The sequence below is a fragment of the Microtus ochrogaster genome, unplaced genomic scaffold (assembly GCF_000317375.1).
Source record: "Microtus ochrogaster isolate Prairie Vole_2 unplaced genomic scaffold, MicOch1.0 UNK26, whole genome shotgun sequence".
In the NCBI taxonomy this organism is placed as follows: domain Eukaryota; kingdom Metazoa; phylum Chordata; class Mammalia; order Rodentia; family Cricetidae; genus Microtus; species Microtus ochrogaster.
In genome coordinates, this window is record NW_004949124.1 from 3,951,419 (window position 1) to 3,961,610 (window position 10,192).

General features: G+C 51.3%; 1 protein-coding gene across 1 annotated transcript in view; it reads right to left on the reverse strand.

Annotated features, from left to right (window-relative positions):
* The window catches only part of Togaram2 (TOG array regulator of axonemal microtubules 2), a 51,272-nt gene extending 47,562 nt beyond the window's left edge, over positions 1-3,710 (reverse strand). Inside the window, 1 exon segment of the mRNA XM_026789669.1 lies at positions 3,548-3,710. The gene's annotated coding sequence lies outside the window, so the exon portion shown is untranslated.
* Between the last annotated feature and the right edge of the window lie 6,482 nt (positions 3,711-10,192).

Sequence of the window (10,192 nt, forward strand, 5' to 3'; positions counted from 1 at the left end):
TCTACAAAGTGAGTTCCAGGGCAGCCAGGGCTACACAAAGAAACACTGTCTCAAAAAAGAAAGAAAATAAAAAGACATGAAGCAAGGAAGGAAGATGCGTTGGAGAATCTAGGGGAAGAAGGGGATGGTTGGGATGGATAGACTCACTATACATTGTATACATGCATGAAACTGTCAAAGAATAAAAGTAAATAAATTTTACATATATGTGTAAATTATATATAATGTATATATTATACAAGTTATATGCATATATTGTATGTTACATTACTATATTAAAATATATATTATCTGATACATGATATTACATATATAATATATAAATTATATATAATTTTTAAAGATGACCCAATGGTAAACTGAGACAGGAAAAAAGGGAAATTTCAAGGCCAGTCTGGGCAACTTAGGGAACCACTGTCTCAAAATAAAAAGTAGAAAACAAAAACTCACTGTATGATAAGCATTTTGCCTAACATGTTTGAGGCCCTAGGTATAATCCTGAGAGCTGAAAACCAAAGGCAATCACCAAATGCTGTGTCTAGCCCTCTCGGTCAGCGGTGGGCACTGTTGAGTAACAGCAGGTCCTGAAGGGAAACTCTAGGCCCATTGAAAGCTTCTGGGGCAGGACACTACCAAGGTCTGGCTGCGGTCAGAGACAAAGTGAAGATGTTCCCTCCAGAGGACAATAGGCACATTTCCTGGATTTTCTGGGATGAGCAGGGGATGGCTGGCAGGCTGGTTAGGGCGCTTGGAATAGCAGATCTGGTGCTATTGAGAAAAGCTCCCGCCGGGTGGTGGTGGCACACACCTTTAATCCCAGCACTCAGGAGGCAGAGGCAGGTGGATCTCTGTGAGTTCGAGGCCAGCCTGGTCTATAGAGTGAATTCCAGGACAGGCTTCAAAGCAACACAGAGAAACTCTGTCTCCAAAAACCAAATAAATAAATATAAAATAAAATAAAATAAAAAGAGAAAAGCTCCCACAGACTCATTCAAAGAGAACAGTCTGTAGAAATCGTGACCTTGTAGTGACCTCCACAGACGGGATCAAGCATGCCACCAAGAATCCACACACCACGCACCCTACACACAGCACCTTACCTACCTCTCTTATGCCCTACAGAGCCAAGGAATGTGACCTCCGGTGTGTGTCAGTGTGTGTGAGCGTGTGTGTGTGTGTGTGTGTGTGTGTGTATGCTCGGGAGAACGGAGACCTCTGCACACATGCTGGTCACATCAGTACTCACACATATATATATATTATATATATGTACATGTAACAACAGTCATCAATGAAAACTTTAAAGGAGAATGTCAACTGTCCCGACAGCAGCTCACTTGTCAGAGGCTGGAGTTCACCTGGGACTCTGAGAGCGTTCATGGAATGCCACTGCTTTCTAACCTTGGGTTGAAAAGAAATCCCAGGGCGATGAGGAGGGTAAGTGGAGCCGAGAAGCAAAGGGTTAGAACCAGACCAAGTGGAAATCGCAGCTTCCAGACAGTTACCCTGGAGCCCGAGTCTGTGACAGCAGAGAAATAACAACCCTGGCCGATGGCCGGCCCTCCAGGAACAGAAAAGCAGCTGGGGAGGAAAACAGCAGCCCACAGCTGTTCACAGGACCTTCAGGCAAAGGAAAATGGGAAGGACTCAAGCTAGGTGCACATCCCTGGTGACCCAGGAAACACTAGAAACGTGGTGTGACCACTGCTCTACCAAGGCTGGCATGCAGTGAGATGGGAAGTGGTACCCAGCTGGCATGAGTGGAGAGTGACAGAAACCGGTGCCGGCCGCAAGCAGGTTGCACACTGGGGCTTCACCTGGACTCTGGCTGGCTTGCTCTAGCAGAGCGCAAGACGTCTGCACCCGTGCCAGCAACTCCGGTCCTGGCTGTCTACCCGCAGGCGGTCTTGTGCACATGACCCAGGGGAGGAGAGGGGGACCGTTCCCAGCAGCCGTGAGGTGGCTCACCACCGAATCCGGAAGCATTCCAAATGTTCACCATTCACACGACACAGCAGGGAAAACAATGATTGCCGTGGTCAGTATACCAAGGATAACCACAGAGGCAAGTTTGGTGGAGGAAGCCAGGCTCTGAAAGATGACGGACCATGCCACTGGAAGGAAGGCAAGCGTGACCTGGGTCCTTGGCAGTGCATACGTGGGTGGTAGGGCTTTGCAATAAAGCAGGGAGAGACTAGGAGAGTGATGAGCCCCGGCAGGGAAGTGGCTGTGATGAGGACAAGGGACAGTCCGTGGTTCTGGGATCTGCTGTGTCTGTGCGGGGAGTAGCCCCAGCAGCATTGCTTTGCCACCTTGTTACTGCTCATGGATCATAAACAGTAGACCTTTGTGTCTGCAAGGATGGTGGCCCTGGGAGATGACGGGAGGCTATGGCTGCCTTCAGAGGCAGGTGTCTTTAGAGCCCAGGTTGATGCACCCTGCCCTTTTCCTCTACCACATTCTCCCTGCTTCAAACATGCTGTTCCCTGGACGGAACTTAAGCCAGTTGTACCAAACTCGAGAAGTCCCAACTACAGGCCTGTCGCTTCCCCACCTGGGGCCAGGATGGTCTGTGGCTACCTCACTGATGCTGGGACAGAAGGAAGCCCCATTAACCCTCACACTTCTGAAAAAGATCCAGCCTTCTGAGAGTCAGACAAAGTGGCACACTCCTGTGTCCACGGCACTCTGGAGATACAGAGATATCAGAAGTTCAAGGTCTTCCTCAGTTACATACCAAGTTTGAGGCCAGCCTGGACTACATGAGACCCTGACTCAAAAAAGAGATAAAAGAAAAATAAACAAAATCACCCTTGTAGATCCCCTACCAATGTGAGCCTCACTCTGGAGGGTGGACGGGAGAACCATAGTGTTGAGAGACCAAGATCAGACTAGCATGAAACAAGCTGAGCGCCACTCTTACGATGAAATCAAGATAGGAAGTTCCATTCTGTCCATGGGCTAACCACATGCCCTCCTGTCTCCACTCCCAAAAGCAGGGTCAGGAGAGGCTTAACATACAAGGAAACTGAGGCTCAGAAGGGCCAAGCCAAAGCCCCATATGTCCCGCGCGCGCGCGTGTGTGTGTGTGTGTGTGTGTGTGTGTGTGTGTGTGTGGTTAGAATTCAAACCCGGAATAGAACCGTTCCAAAATCCTCATGGTAACCTGGTGCCCTGGTGCCCTGGTCCCCGAGCTCAGCGTTGTCCCCATCCCTGCGGCAGCATCGGTCTCAGCACCCCCAGGGAATCTAGCCCAGAGGAGAACCACCCACCGCCTAAGGTCACGAACCTGCAGAGCAGATGGGTTAACAAGCCCAGGGCAGCTCTGTTTCTCCCACGGCAGCCCTGTTTCCTTGCCGGTATCAGTCAGGCGCAGCAAGTCTGGCCTCTCTTAGAGAAACCCAGAGAGGGGCAGGGACCACCTCTGCCTTTTCCCCTAACAGCACGCTTTGTGCTCGCTCCAAGTTAGAGTTTGTCCCTCCTTCCAAAGACTTCGGAAGCTCAGCACCCCGGTCCAAACCGCTCGGTGAACACCATCATCTCTCACCTCTCTGTCCAGAGGCCAAACCCCTGCCAGTGGAGGAATCCAGGGTCCTCAGTCTCCCTGGAGACAATGCAGTACCTGCATCTAGGGAGGCAGCAGGGTCAGGGTAGCACCCACCTGGCCTGCCTTGGCCCCGGGCCCAGCTTAGGAACCCTAGGCCACGGCCTCCCGTCCAAGCAAGCTCAAGGCTGCCACAGCCGCGACCGGCACACTCCTGCTTTGTGCCAGACTCCTCTTGAATAAACACCGCTGCATGGCAACCGCTCTCTGAAGGAGTACAAGTCCCTGTGTGGGGGAGAAGACGAAGCTGAGACTTTTCCCCTTGGTCTCCTTTCTCCTGTGGCTCTCCCCAGGCACTGGGCATGCCCCAGCGGCCAACCTATCTTCTAGGCCCATGGGGAATGGGGGAGGGGGCAGCTCACAAGCGAGCTAAAGACACCTCTGTGAGGTGGCTGCATCAGGAAGGGTACAGCAGACCGAGCAGGAGTCATAGGCTGGTGAGCCTGCGCACGTGGCCTCTGGGACCCCAGGTGCCTCTGCCCCCTAGCCTGCCTCCACAGGCAGAGGCCAAGAAGGGCGGGCAGCAAGCAGCCCCCAGGTCTGACCCTGATTCTGCTGTTGCAGTCTCGTGCCCTCTGACCAGGACTTAACCTTGACCCGCCTCAGTTTCCCTGTCTATAAAATGGGTATAAAATAGTACACGCTCAGAAGAGCTGATGTCAGGATTAAATAGCGGCCAGAAGGGAGCGTGGGGTTTGTCTAAAACAAAGTAGGCCCTCTGCTCCTCCCGCCAGGAATATTGACTTAGCAGAAAGCCATGGTCTCCTCCCCAGCCACATTCCCTTGCCCAGCATTTAGGAAACATGTAGGCGGTCATCCTGTGTGTGTTTCCTCACACTGAGCCCCTGCGGTAGTGTGTCAGCCCAGCAGAGTGCGCCTAACCACTCCCGCCCCATGTCTTGCCCACTTCTGACCCTCAACAGCCCACTCTCCAAGGCACACAGGGGAGGAGCAGAGGTCTGTCGCAGCCTTTCAAAGAACGGCTCACCCAAAAAACTCGGCCCCTCCGAGTTCTCAGAGAGGAGTCAGCTTGGCAGATACAAGAATACAGGGAAGTATGGAGTAGGCTGCCCCGCTCCAGGAAGCCTAGCTACTGAATAGCTTCACCCACTGCACCGCTCTCCTCCCCAGGCCCAGGGGCGCCACCCTGGAGCCTCTCTAAGGAGCAGCTTCCAGAAGCAAAGGGAGGCCTGGAGTGCCAGGGAAAACGGAGAACGGGGTCCACCTGCAGAGAGCGCTGGTCCCTCTAGAGGGCGCCAGCCGGCCTCCTCTAAAGGAGCTGGGAACTGCAGCCCATTCCCAAGTTTCGCCTGCAGATCCCCCCACAAATGAGGGGCCTCCCCTAGACCCGGCCTGGACTTGGGTTCTCTGTAGGATGTAAATATGAAGAAACCCAATGTTACAGATGGGGAAACGGAGGCCTGGTAAGTTATGCTTTGTGAGTGGAAGAGCCGTGAGCATCAGAGAAAAGACGGACACCGAACAGGCGGGACTCTGTGTCCCATAGGTGGGAAGCCAGATATGCACCTCCCCAAATTCACCCCACACTCCAGCCTGCACGGGAGTTTCTAGGTGTGATCCGACGGTCGTTCGCCACCCCACCCCCCAGTCCCAGTCCCCCCTGGCTCTACTCTCCTTCCACTCGGTCCCTCCGCTCCCTTTGCTCTCTAGGGGCACTCACCTCTGAGAACTGGAGCATCAAGTTTCCCTAGAGCGACCCTGGAGCTGAGCAACCCAGAAAGACCCCGGAAGGTTTACTACCCGCACAGACCAGCGTCACCTCCCCAGCACCTCCACAGTAGTTCCTTTCTTACATCCTCCCCGCCCCTCCCTCCCCCCAACCACAGGATCTTTCCATGTAGCCCTAGCTGGCCTGGAGTTCTCTATGTGGCGCATGCTGTCCTAGGACTCTCTAGATAGATCATGCTATACTGGGACTCTGTGTAGCCCTGGCTGACCTGGAACTTCCTTTGTTACCAGACTGGCTTGGAATTCTCTATACAGCCCTGGCTGCCCTGGAACTCTATATAGCCCTGGCTGGCCTTGAACTCATAAACACACATAGTCATAAACACACATCCTCCCAAATGTTTGGATTAAAGGTGTGTGCCACCGTGCCGGGCTCACAGTAGCTTCTGTGTGACTATTTGAAATGAATTAATTAGACAGTTTAAAGATAAGGATTTACAAGCTCACTGCCACATTCAGGAAGAACTCCATCTGCCTTGGAAGCCTCTCAGGACAGTCACGGTAATCAGTACACTGTCACTTCTCAGGCTGGCCACTTTAGTCGCTGACAGACAATTTGGTTCTGACCCTAATCCAGTGTCTCTCACCTTCCTAATGCCACAACCATTTAATATAGTTCCTCGTGTTGAGCTGACCCCAAGCATAAAGTTGTTTCATGGCTACTTCTAGACTGTAATGTTGCTACTGTTATGAATCGTAATGTAAATTCCTGATCTGCAGAAACACCCCAGGGGGTCCTGACCCACAGGTTGAGAACCAGTGGCAGGGCCTAGTCCTTGGACAAACATGTCACCATGGATCCTCTTAGCCTTCGCCTATCTGTAAAGTGGGTCAGCATCCATGTCTAGCAACAGGAAGATGTAGATGTCCTGAACACGTGCCCTATTGCATGGCAAGCACACACACCATGCTGTAAGGCAACCTTTGAACCACACAGCCAGGCTGGGCCAAATTGGCTCTGGGTACCACTGTCCATCCTCCTCTTGTTGACCTTCCTAGCCCATTCACATAAAGAACCTGCTCTCATCCTCTGGCTCGGGCACAGCCCGGCAACCACACACGCTACCCTGCGAAACATGGGTCGGTCCCGTGTCACGTCTCTCGAATCCATCGCTCACTATCCAGGCTCTCATAAAGTTAGAGAGGGACACAGATGTGACTCCAGTGGGGGCAGGGACAGTGAGACCCGAGACTGACTGCTGCCCCAAGACCAGACCGTGCCTCCAATCTGCAGCCCTGGGTTCTGATCATTGTGGGTTGTGAAGTTTGACGCTCTGAATTTCCTACTATAAACCAGGATGGTCTCGGCCACATGGAAATGCCATGAAGCATATGGGGCAGGGGGATAGAAAGTGTGGGCTACATCTCTCCGTGCCTTTGCCTCATGAGTACCGATCAGCAGTCACTGAGTACACTGAGTAGAGGTGGCAGGGCCACAAGTGCCCGAAACGGGAACAGTAGGGATTCTGCTCCTAACTCTGCCACTGATTTTACTCTGTGGCTTCTGATGAAGCCCTGGGCCTTCCTTAGCCATCCAAACTGTCACTCATAACTAAGAGCCTCAGACACTAGGTGACCTCCATGGTCAGAGAGGATGGCTGACCTTCCTCACTTCCACAGGCAGAGAGAGACAGAGGCAAGTGGCATGACCTCCAAACTGACCTTACTGCTCATGGTCCCCAAAATCTCACTCTTGCCTCCAAACCACAACCCCTACCCTCAGAGCCTGGTCGATGAAACTAATTGCTTGCTTCTATGAGGTATGTAGGATACACCTCCAAATGGGGTGTCAGAGAGGAGCAACTTCTGTCTCACAGTCACAGGAAAGGGTTTGAAGGAGGATGCTCTCCTCGGGGGTTCACTGAGTGGGGGCAGGGATAACAGGGGGTGGGATGAGCGGATGGGATGGGGTCAGTGGAACAGACTAGGAGAGGATGGGATGGACAGATGGACAGGATGGTGTGGCTAGCTATGACAAAGTCAATAGATGGTGTGGGATAGGAAGAGAAAGGACGGGAGGATCCAGAAAATTACAGGTGGGAAGCAGAAATGAGAAGGAGAGGGGATGCTACTGCGAATATGTAATTAATGAATACATAAATGGAAGTTAAGCAAAAGTAAAGAATGAGGTGGCAGGCGAGAGAGGAGGTCATTCTGAGCCGCTGGATCAGGCATGACCGGTGAAGGCCTTTGTTACCGCGGTGAGGGAAGTGGGCTTGAGTTGAAGCTGACAGACTTCCCAGTGGAGCAATGGATGACATCAGCGCAACTTCGACAGCCTCCAGTGCTGAGAGGGACATGTGGTGACTGGCAGAGAGCCTGGCACATCCTGCTCACTGACTGGTAACCCAGTCTGACCCACATGAACCCAGATTACATCTCTAGTGTGGACTTCAGTGAGCCTTTCCCAACGCAGAAGAGAGCCACTCCCTGGGTAAGAAGGCAAGCAAGCGAGTCAGATGTGACCCACAGGGACAAGAGCCTGGGGCCAGGTGCAAAGGGAAATGCCACACCTACTTAAGATCCACTTCTCCTCAGCACCCTAGAGAAAGGTGCCAGCCAGCCAGCGCCATCCAAAGGGCATGCCATAATCAGGCTCAGAAAGGTAAAGACAAAAGAGAGAATCCTGAGAGCAATTGAAGAGAGAAGGTCGTTGTCTATAAAGGACCATGGTATGAAGGATAATGAATTTCCCATAAGAAATGATGCAGGCCCAAAGAGGGGCCTCTAGGACACAGTGCTAAGCAGTGGTGAAAAGAGAGAATGAGGACCAGAGGATGTTAGAGCCCCACTCGGCCATCAACAGAGTAGCAAGCCACCACGGCCAAAGACTCTGGGAGCTTGGAGTAGAAGAGGGTCAACTCCCTAACACACAGATCTAAGTCAGCATTCAAAGACAGGTCCAGTCCTCCACACTCACCCTTAGAGATGCTCAAGAAGCCGATAACCTTCTAGAACATTCACTGTAGATCTGGACTCTTCCCACATCAACCCTCACTTACCTACCAACCCTACCAAGAGCCTTTACATCTCACAGATTCTGGAATGCGTAGGAAATGGAAGACACAGTCTCCTGAACTCTGGGTAAGTCATATGCTCTCTTCCAACTTGAAGCATGCCATTGGCCAGGCCCGCCCAGGGCCAGTGCTCCATCCCGCCCAGCAGTTCCCCAACTGAGTTTTGTAGAATAAAAGTAAAAGCAAGAATAGAAGTTTGTATGGAGAAGGAAGAATAGACACAACAGGCATAAATGCCACCTCTTAGGGCCTTTAGCATGCTCTAGGAGCTGGGGCAGCTGAGCTCCATTGGAGTTGAAGCATGAAGCAACTCCCAAATCCATACAATTATGGAGACCAGCTTATACGTGAAAGGCTTCTGAATACCAGAGTTTTGAAGGATTCTTGTGAATCTCATCTCTCATACATTTCAAAGTTTTCAAGGCAACAGACTAGACCTTGATGGTCTATGTAGCCAAATAACAAATTTATTCTTCAGTTCAGATACAAATATTGTACTACTTAAGGTCATAGAAAAAAATATAGAAAAAAAATCAGATGCCCAGGAAAATGTCCTCCTTTGACAAGGTCTCTCTCTGTGCCTCTGTCTCTGTCTCTCTGTCTCTCTGTCTCTCTGTCTCTCTCTCTCTCTCTCTCTCCAACAGAAACATCTTCATTGGCTCCCCTTAAATCACCGCCACAAGAAAAAGAAGTTCTCACCACAAGGAAGTTTGCTAAAGACGTCCTCACCGCCACCAATGCAGTTTTAAAACCATAAACAGCCGCCAGCACAAATCTACCGAGTGCCTCCCCCGAGTGACTGACAAACACTCCCAGGCTACCTGAGCTGCTACCTTCAGGCTTCCTTCCAAGATGCTCGTCCCCAGGGGTTCAAGCCCTCAGCACAGGTCCCCTAGGAAAGAGACAGTGAGTGGGAATTGACGATCGCAGACATGTTGCAGGAGAGGACAAGCCGGGGCTGGCCGGAGGGACAGCAGCCCGATGGCTCCCATGTGAAAGGGAAGGGAAGGCGCTTGTTCCTCACTATTCGCCAGGGCGACAGTAACCATGGATATAAATCAATTTTTGAAGCTTGTCCGTCGCCGGCTAAATACAAAGAGCATTCTCTGTTGGAGCCAAGGGCAGGCAGAGATAAACAGAGCAGCGCAGGTCAAGGGACAATCAGGTATGGAGGAAAGCAAACCGGATGCCTTCACCACTTCTCCATCCTGAGGGATTGTGTTACCGGTAAACAGATGACAGCAGCGACCCAGTCTAGAATTTGTTACGGAAAAAAAATTATGGAGAGAGAGGGGGGAGAGGAAGAAGCCCAGATGATGGGGGAAATAAATATTTGATAGAATTAGAAAGGCATGACTGGGTACGTCTGTAGGACAAGAACCTGAGAGGCTGAGGCAGGAGAATAGCTTGGGTGCAGACCCCGTCTCAAAAAATAATAATAATAATCAATAATATTAATACTAGCCGAGTGGTGATGGCACATGCCTTTACTCTCAGCACAAGGGAGCCAGAGGCAGGCTCTATGAGTCAGAGAAATTCTGTCTCAGAAAATAATAATAATAATCTACATACAAAAGCAAGTAAACAAACCTTTTAAACATACAAGGTTCAAGTAGGGGCTGAGAAGATGGCTCAGCAGTTGAGAAGACACACTGCTCTTGCAGAGGACCTCAGTTTGGTTCCCAGCATCCACAGTGAGTGGCTCACACCAATCTGCTACTCCAGCTCCAGGGGATCCTACAGATCTGGCCTCGCTGGGCACATGCCCTCATATGCCGACAGCCACACAGGTAAACACACATGTCCTCATATGCCGACAGCC